This window comes from Octopus bimaculoides, chromosome 8 (assembly GCF_046866305.1).
Source record: "Octopus bimaculoides isolate indiv1 chromosome 8, ASM4686630v1, whole genome shotgun sequence".
NCBI lineage: Eukaryota > Metazoa > Mollusca > Cephalopoda > Octopoda > Octopodidae > Octopus > Octopus bimaculoides.
In genome coordinates, this window is record NC_142935.1 from 21005478 (window position 1) to 21015477 (window position 10000).

Consider the following 10000-nt stretch of genomic DNA (forward strand, 5'->3'; position numbering starts at 1 on the left):
ATCTATCATAATCTGTATTCACTCTCCTATAGACTGTAGGAATGGTTTCAAAATCTAAGTTTCATCTAAAACATCCAAGTTTCATATTAGTGATTATGCTATATTCATCAATTCAATGATTTCCTCAGATTAAAGCAGCGAGCTTACAGAATAGACTTTGCCTTTCATCTTTCAATGAAAGAAGTACCAGTTGAACGTTGGGATCGATCCAATCAACTAAGTCCCTTCCCCGTAATTTCTGGCTTTGTGCCAAAATTAGAAAACAATATTTCTATTCTGACTTTTGCTGTAATTTTTATCTTACGTATGACGCCTGAACCCATTTACAATTTTACTAGAATTGGCGCAGAAAACTGCCCAAACAATATTTGATAAACGGGTAAGGTTCTGAATTATAGCAAAAAAATATCTCACGTGATTTACGGCGTCGAAATTAGTTTTCTTTCGTTTCCACCCACCTTTTTTTTTTAGAATTGTCATATGGCAGAAAAAGGAATAACAAAAAATCTACAGAAATAAAAAAAACGAGTAAAACAGTATTTGACGAATGATAAAACCATAAACTAAACACAAAAGAATGGGAGAAGATGGAAAATATGGAGAATTACATAGTCATTTTATTTGTGGCAATGGATACAACCTCAGGCACAAGGAGCGGGGATTTTTTATTACTGCTTTAATGGTCAGTATTCAAACCCTACGACGTATGCCCCGACTAAAGTCCTTATGAGGTCAATACAAACAAAGTACTACATAAGTACTGATGTAGCAGATTTCCCAAGTTTAACGCAAAATTTCACGGTGGCTCTTTGTTCCTGTCCATGATATAATTCAGGTTACAGCATACACGTGACCACAAAAAACACAAATTTCACAATTTGCGAAGTAAACACAACAATGTCCCTGGGCACACAGCTTCAGGAAGGTCACTACTAGCTGTCGCTGCACATACATCCGTATACTTCCATCTGTTGGCGCGCTATAGAACTAGCCCTGGTACGACATTTTTGGTGCGACATCGTATCATAAAATGTAACCTCTCCTTTGATACTAGTAGTATTAACGTTATTAAACTGTCATCTCTGGCATGTAGACTTACAAAGCATTACACTCTTAATGTCTATGATAGGCAATTGATGCTTTGGATACAAGTGGATAACTCACGAACTGATGATTACCTGAGCTCCAATCTACCGGATGGTTTGCATTGCTTATTTAGGCAGATCTTTTAAATCTGAGAATGGATACCTTGGTCACTGGAAATTTTACAAGATACATATTCTATTGTAATCATCTAAACCGCCAAAAGAAACTGGTGCTGCACGACAGAGCTTAAAATTTATTCCAGTCTTGAGGACAATTATATTTTGCGTTTTACAATGCTCAAAAGGAGATATGAACTTGGGCACCGATTCAACTAACAAAGGGATATATTATCTATATGGACATTAGACTCTACTTAATCGTCAAACAATGCAATGATCATGTATTGTTTATAAAACATCAGACTCCCTCGTTCAGTTACCTTTATTTTTATAATTGTATTACCAAAGCTGTTTTTTTCTCTCTTTTGTTTCTAGTTTTTTTTTTAATGTTTTCTTTATTTTTACTATTACGTTCTAAATGTTATACTACTTAGTCTGTAAATTCTTTTCTTTTAGTTTGACCTTTTATCAACAAACGTCATTCGAAGAATAATAGGAGACAATTAGATATCGTCTCACTTTCTCGACACTTTTATTCCAGGATAATATTAAACTACCCAGGTCAAACGGAAATGTTTTTCTTTTTCTTTTTTGAAAACGTTAAAAAATTTCAACCAAAATAGTGTTGAGAACAAAGGTCAAAAACCTATAGAAATATTTTTTTTTAGTTTTTCAGAACACAGGCCTTGTCAGAAAGAATAAGTCGGGTTGTTTAGGAGAATATTTCTCTCAAATTCTCTATAAATGTACAATGAAGACTGATAATGAATAAATACGAAAATGTCACCAACAATAAAGCTATAATTTTTTCCTACATCGGCATCAGATTTAAATTCCTTGATGGGGAGAGAACATCAGAAAATGAGATATGCATTCCACTCCCAAGAACTTTAATCCACCAAATGAACTGATTGCAAACAGAAAATTAAAATCCAAAGTGCGAATTTGTATAAACAGTGAATTAGACACTAAACATTTCTTGAGGGCGAATTGGCAGAGACGTTAGAGCAACATTCGAAATGACTTGCAGTGTTTACCTCGCTCCTTGTGTTCTATTTTCAAGTCCCAGCGTTTAGAACTTGGGAGGGAAATTTAATCCATCGCTCGATTCAGCACCACCTCTGGGCATCTATCTTGCAAGCGGGGCTTGAAATTCGGTTAGCAGCTACAATCCTTAATTGTATCCACCAGTGTATGAGGTTGTAAAAAGGGCATGAGGACGACCTTTTTTCCCGCTAACTATACTATACGCTTTGAAAAATTTATTGAGCAAATTTGTCATTTTGCGACAGAGAACCCTTTGAAGGATTTTACTCTCTTGAATATCACAAAAATAATTTATTTTTAGAACTCAAAACAGTATTCGTTGAAACATTGTCCTTCGAATAGTAAAATGCCAGAGCCTTCAATTTAGATTTCTCTTTCTCAGGTTCAACTATTACTCCTTTTGTACTCTACTCTTCTGCCTCTCTTCTAAACTATTTAGAAGTCACATACATTACATATATTGTTTTAAACCTTGACCTAAGTGAAATACATCTAGAGAGCCCGTATCATACATTTAGATAGCTATTGTATAACAATCGTCAAAAATGTCCTTAAGAATTGAAGTCTATTTCCTAATAGGAGAAACTAAAGTTATTAAGATTTATTTTCAGTAAAAATTCAATTTCACGCTTAAGGGAAAATATTTGTCCTTCGATATTTGCCTTTGCTAAATTTTGGTAATTATGTAAATTGGACTAATGGAGTCTAATAAGCTTGTATCTGCATCCCACTTGCTAAAACAGGTAAGAATACTTTCGTAATCAGGAAAATCAGATTTTATATGAAAATAGTAGCTAAAGTTTAGAAAATATCTGTTCTTGGCTTTGTGAGTAACGAATAACTGAGGCCAGGGTTTTGTTTAATTTCCTAAAAGATGATACAGATTTGTATTTGTTGCGAATTATTTTCCTATCCCATTTATCTAACTTAATTAATTAAAACTCGGACCATCTCTTAAGTGCTATAGCAGTAGCAATTTTTGTTTCTATCTGGCTTTTGTTCATTCATTATATTGGGATGTTTGTAGTAAACAGAAACAATAATAATAGCTGCTAGTTTTAACGGTTCCCTCCTATGCTTGTCCGTTTCTTTAATTTTGCAGTGAGAATGACTGAAGAAAGAATTGCAGGACAGACTCTACAATAAAAGCAACCGGTAGTAAACCTAATGGTAGAACCATAAACGAGATGGCTGGATAAGGTCTGTAGTCTCGATTTGTTTCGTTTGGTGAAGAAGCCACATTATTTTGCTGATAGTCATTTCTGATAAGTTGTGATGGAATGTCTATTTTAGTACACTATTTCTACGATTCTCTCGTAAATCAGGGGGAAATGAAGAGGGACAAACAGAATGGATTGGTGAACTGAACTTACGATATCGAGATTTATGAACATAGTGTTTTGTTTTAGATTTGATCGACTCGATGCTGTTTTTTTTTTTCTTTCAGAATGAAAAAAGAGGAAAAGAAAAGTATTGTTTCGGTTATTTATTTCCTGTCGGATACTTCAAACAATCTCATCATTTTATTTACTCATTCGATAAAGTAGAATGCTATTGGAATAGCATTATCTCCTCATACATTCTGAAGATGCTCCTAACATCATGGTAACCATGATATCAGAATCAGCTCTTGCGACATCATGACTTCGGCGCTTGATCTGCGATTATTTAAAACCCATCGCTTTTATATCAACCGTGCTGCTTTTTCAGTAGTGAGTATACTTGCCGAACTACACTGTATTCTTAAAGTTGTAGGTGTATGACATTCTCATCTAAAATTATAAAACAAAGTAAGGTGTTTATGCAACATGACCACCCGCGTAGAATTTCTGCTACTTCAAACATATATACATACGTAGAAAAAAATTGCTTTATATAGTAGAAATTAATAAAAGACACATGCATTGATAAATACATATCCTGGATCTTTTTTAAAACGGAGGACACATTTTTCATTAATGTTTTACGTAGTATTTTTGGTACCGAAAGACTTTCAAACTTCGTATACTTATCTATTTTGTGTTATAGATCAGAAAAATATTTTTGTATTCGAATTTATTTCATGTAAAAAATTGTCTTATTTCGATAATTTCAACCAATCACTGACAAGTATTCAGTTGTTTACATTTACTCCTTTGCCTGATTAAGCCATAGCTTCGTTTTATTTGCTTTTTTCATTTTAAATTTGCTTTTTTCATTTTCTTTTTTTTTCTTCGTTTTATTTGCTTTTTTCTTTTTAAATTTACTGTTTTACCCTAACCCTAACCCTAACCCTAACCCTAACCCTAACCCTAACCCTATCACCGATAGAATTGTTTCAGAATTGTTTGTTTATGTAGTCGGCACTTAATGTATATCGGCTGATTGGACGTCAGTGATTGGTTGAAATTACAGAAATACGGCAACTTTAACATGGAATAACTTATGGATTTCTTTTTTCTTTAAGAAGACTAAGAGAAAAAGATGTTTTATATGACACATTCTACCAGTGTTCCAAGTTTCAAAGTGTTTCGTTCATGAAAAATGTGGCCCCCGTTTTAAAAAAGATTCCATATCCTATGCTAGTGACGCAAATATTATATATAACAGAAATAATAAAAACAAAAGAACAAACATAATTTATCTCTTAAGGAATATTCAGGGATGATTGTCAAGATGTTATTCTCATAAGCGAATTAATATTCAATAAATTTTGTGGTTCACGAATCAGTTATGAAAGTAGCTTTCTTACTATCACTAAATATATAGAAGTATTTAATCATTTTTTTTTTTTACCTCATCGATTATATTATTATGAATGTAACCGTTAGTTATGCGAAACCTGGGGGAAATGAAATTTTATTTCAGCTGAATCTACGCAGCAACATTGAATGCAAAAACACATACACACACGCGTGCAAGCATCCGTGCGCGCACGAACACACACATGTCAGCTGACATACACACGCACGCAGCAAGGAGCTAATATCAGTTAGGAAAATATTCCAGTTGTGAAGATAATAACTGTAAATATATATAAGATCTAGTTGATAATTTAAAGTAACTTTTACTTTACAGAAAGTATTAAAGATAATGGAAGCAATATAAGTCAGAATATGGTAATTCCAAATCAGGTTTTATGATGGTGGGTCTGCCAACTCAATTGTAGAGCTCTTGGAATAATTGGTACACGTCGTATATTTCAATTCCAGTCTATAATACTAAGAATTCGAATAAACAATATGAATAAGAATAAAAACATTGTAGCGTTAAAATATATTAGTGGATTTAACTGCTTTTCTTTCAATAAAATAAATATGTTCCCATGTGCTTGCTCCCTGTCACACGCACATATATAATGCATACATATGTATTCGTGTGTTATGTATATATACATATGTAAACACGTATGAATACATACACACACATATGCACAAAAATATATATACATATATCTGTATATATACATGGATATATATATATATATATATACATGGATATATATATATATATATATATATATATATATATATATATATATATATATATATATATATATATATATTTATATATGTATATATATATATATTTATATACATATATATTTATATACATTTATATTTATATACATATATACGGATATATATATATATATGTATATATTTATGTATCTACGCATATAAATATATATATATATATATATATATATATATATATATATATACACGCATGTGTGTATGTATGTGTATGTGTATGCATATTGTACCATGTTACATTACGATATAAATACAGAGAGATAAGTGAAAAAGAGGTGATTTTGACACACATGTACATATATTTATGCCCATATATGTTATTCTCTTTAAGAAGCTAAAAAAATGTCCTTTATACTTTTATATTCATATATACATATATATATATATATATATATATATATATATATATATATATATATATATATATATATATATATATACACAAAATCAAGAGGCATAAATATGCATGAAGGAATGTGTGTATATCAATATCTTCGGTGAAATGTATGTGTAGATACGTTTGGTTTTATATAAACGTGGGCGTCGTTCTTCTAGTTGAGGAGCCTATAATTAAGGATCATAAATATTGATTGAAAATATCAAGGCTATAATATATTCGTCACCTACACACAGGTGTTTCTTACATTGCCAAATGCATGTACTTCTACACACGATTCCATATTCAGAAAGGTATAAAATACTATAGAAATTTAACTTCTTTGGTATATATGCAACGCTAAGTATGGATATATGTCACACACAGAGTAATATACTGATGTATATATATGTATTTATGATTATGTGAATACACGTTTATGTATGCATCTATGTATATATAGATATATATATATATATATATATATATTTGTGTGTGTGTGTGTGTGTGTGTGTGTGTGTGTGCGTGAGTGTGCGGGTGAATATATATATACATATATATGCATACCTGTATATATATATATGTGTGTGAGTGTATATATATATATATATATATATATATATATATACATACACAAAAAACACATACAATAATATATCTACATTCATGTATATATGTATATATATGTAACTATATATATATACACACATATGTATGTATATATATATATATATGTATGTATCTTTCTGTTTCTCTATCTATCTATCTATCTATCTGTCTATCTATCTATCTATCAATCTGTCTATATATAAACATATCTATATATACATACATGTGTATATATATGTGTGTGTGTGCACGTACATATGTATATGTGTGTATATATATGTGAATATATATGTATATCTTCGTGAGTGTGTGTGTTTTGTGTGTGTGCCTCTTTGTATGTGTGTGTGTATGTGTGCATACATATGAAAAAAAATTGAGAAAGAAAAAGAGGTAGAAATGAATACAAAGAAATACATAGACATTACGTTACGCTTATCTGTAGGAAGTGTCAAAATGCTTTTTATATCCACTAAAATAAAAAGATAAGATGTTGACATAGAATATATAAAAAAAAGAGGAATGTAAAGACAGAATACATCCCCCCCAAAAATATCGAGATTGCCCTACAATCCTAGTTTTAACCATACCTGTCAATAAAATATACTGGATCAGAAAGATAAATGAGCATTCTTCTAAGAAGCAGGGATGATACCTAAAATGTGGAGCTTATACTGAAGCTAATAATCAGAGATATGCCATTAGATGCATACATGGTAAACCGCACATGGTAGAGATACTGATATATGTATACAGATACACACTCATATCGCATACATACTAATTACATATACATATATACATAGATACCTACATAGATACATAATATGTACATTCATACACACACACACACACACATATATAATATATATATATATATATATATTATATGTGTGTGTGTATAGATTTCAGTGTAATCTTAAATGTAAGTATTTATGTTATATATATATATATATATACAGAATACGTATATGTACGTGTGTGTATGCACATATGTGTATGTGTATTATTGTGTACATGTGTATAATTTTGGGAATAGTATATCTCGAAGCACACACGTAAAGTTATAAATAACCGTCTGCAAATATTGGGCTGAGAAACCTCTTTGGATAGAAAGAGTCTAAACAGACTTTGACTATTTCAAAAATGAATGATTTCCCGTTATCACAGAAGTTTATGAATTCTTGTGACATCAATAATACACACACATACACACACACACACACACACACATGCACACACGCAGACACGCACACACACATATCAGGCACACATATATGAATGTATATATACGCTACACATATGCACATGTGTATATATACCGTTGTGCTATTGAATATTTTGTAGCTGTATACATATATATGGATGTGGGCATGTGAATATCAATCTATCTCTCAATCTCAAAATACCTATTCACACACACACAGATATGCTCACACACACACACATCCACACGTACACACGTGCACATGCACGCCCACAGACGCCTACACATACGCAAACTCGAGCACATTTATTCACGTCAGGCCAATGCGTTTTCATACATGCATGCGTTTTAGTGGAAATAGGGAAACGAGTCAAAGATGGATAAAGAGAAAAAAAAGTGAGATGAGAAGAAGGGGAAAGGAATATAGAATTAGGCATTAGCATAGTTGTGGGAGTAGAAAAGCGAACGCCAATACCATTTCATGCACATATTGTGTGTGTGCGCGTGTGTGTGCGCGCGTGTGTGTGCATATATTTGCGTGCGTGTGTGTGGGGGTGTATGAAAATTGATTGCATTGTTACATGGAAAGTGAAAATATGTTCAGTCAATTTTCATCATTCTACTTCTACGAATATGTATGTAAAAGTAGTGTTATCAGGTGCGTACTCCCCCCCACCCCCTCTTATCATACACGCTGAAATTGACGTGCACTTTCCAACACACATGCATGTACACACATGCACGCGCACACATGTATATATGTATGTATGTATGTCTCTCCCTATGTTTAACAGTTTCTGAGTCCTTTTCTATTTCATTCCGTTTTTTCTCTCTCTCATCTTATCAGTATATCTATCAACATGTATTTATGTATGTATGTTTGTATGTATGTATGTACGTATGTATGTATGTATGTAGGTATGTACGTATGTACGTATGTATGTATGTATCTATCTGTCTATCGATCGAACTTATATATATATGTATATATATGCATATGTGTGTGTGTGTATGTGTGTGTGTGTGTGTGTGTGTGTGTGTGTGTGTGTTTGTTTGTGTGTCTGTGTTTGTCCCCCCAATATCGCGGTGGCAACCGATGCTGGCGTGTTTACGTCCCCGTAACTTAACGGTTCGGCAAAAAGAAACCGAAAGAATAAGTACTAGGCTTACAAAGAATAAGTCCCGGGGTCGATTTTCTCGACTAAAGGCGGTGCTCCAGCATGGACGCAGTCAAATGACTGAAACAAGTAAAAGAGTAAAAGAGTAATGAGTATATATATATATATATATATATATATATATATATATACACGTTTGAAATTTTGGCACAAGGGCAGCAATTTCCGTGCACGGGACTAGTTGATTACATCGACCTCAGTGTATAATTGGTTCTTTTTTTATGAACCCCCACAAGGATGAACTGCAAAGTCGACGTCGGTGGAATTTGAACTAAGAACGTAAAGTCGGGCGAAATGCCGCAAAGCATTTTGCTTGCCGTGGTAGCGATTCTGCCACACACATAGATATATGTGTGTGGGTCTCTATTTCTATCTCTATTTCTCTCTCGTCTCCTCTCTCGCCCCCTCTCTCTCTCTTTATCTATCCCTATACGTACATAGTTTCATATGCACAACCTTCCACTCACCACCCACAGATGTGCACTTAAATTTTATCCCGATGTATCGGCCTTTCAAACAGTAGCGATATTACAAAATTCAAAAGCGTACATATGAATTATAAAACGTGCAAGTTATTATAAAATTAGTGGTTATTTATAAATAAAACAGTGTTTTAATTTTTATAGGAAATATCATAGATTCAATTAGATACAAATGTAATTGAAAAGTATATAAAATGCAACTTTTCGAAAGAGTTTTGCATCCGAGTCTCTATTGATTACTTCGTTGAACATAGAGTTAGTAATAATTCACTTGCTAACTGGTGAAATATTTTTCTCTCTCCCAATTCAAATAGGATAATAGATGGTTGTTTTTTTTTCGTTTTTTTTTTCGAATTCAGTGATATACTTTTCATGAAAGCATTA

The 10000-nt window shown here is 32.4% G+C and overlaps 1 long non-coding RNA gene across 3 annotated transcripts in view; it reads left to right on the forward strand.

Annotated features, from left to right (window-relative positions):
* LOC128248507 (uncharacterized) overlaps positions 1-10000 on the forward strand; it is a 71632-nt gene that overhangs the window by 49649 nt on the left and 11983 nt on the right. The window contains exons 3-4 of one of the 3 annotated variants that reach the window (XR_008264677.2): positions 3355-3452; positions 3700-4135. This is a non-coding gene — a long non-coding RNA (uncharacterized LOC128248507). Of the gene's footprint in view, positions 1-3354; positions 4136-10000 lie in introns of those variants that run through there. The other 2 variants (XR_016242757.1, XR_016242756.1) reach the window with 2 other exon arrangements.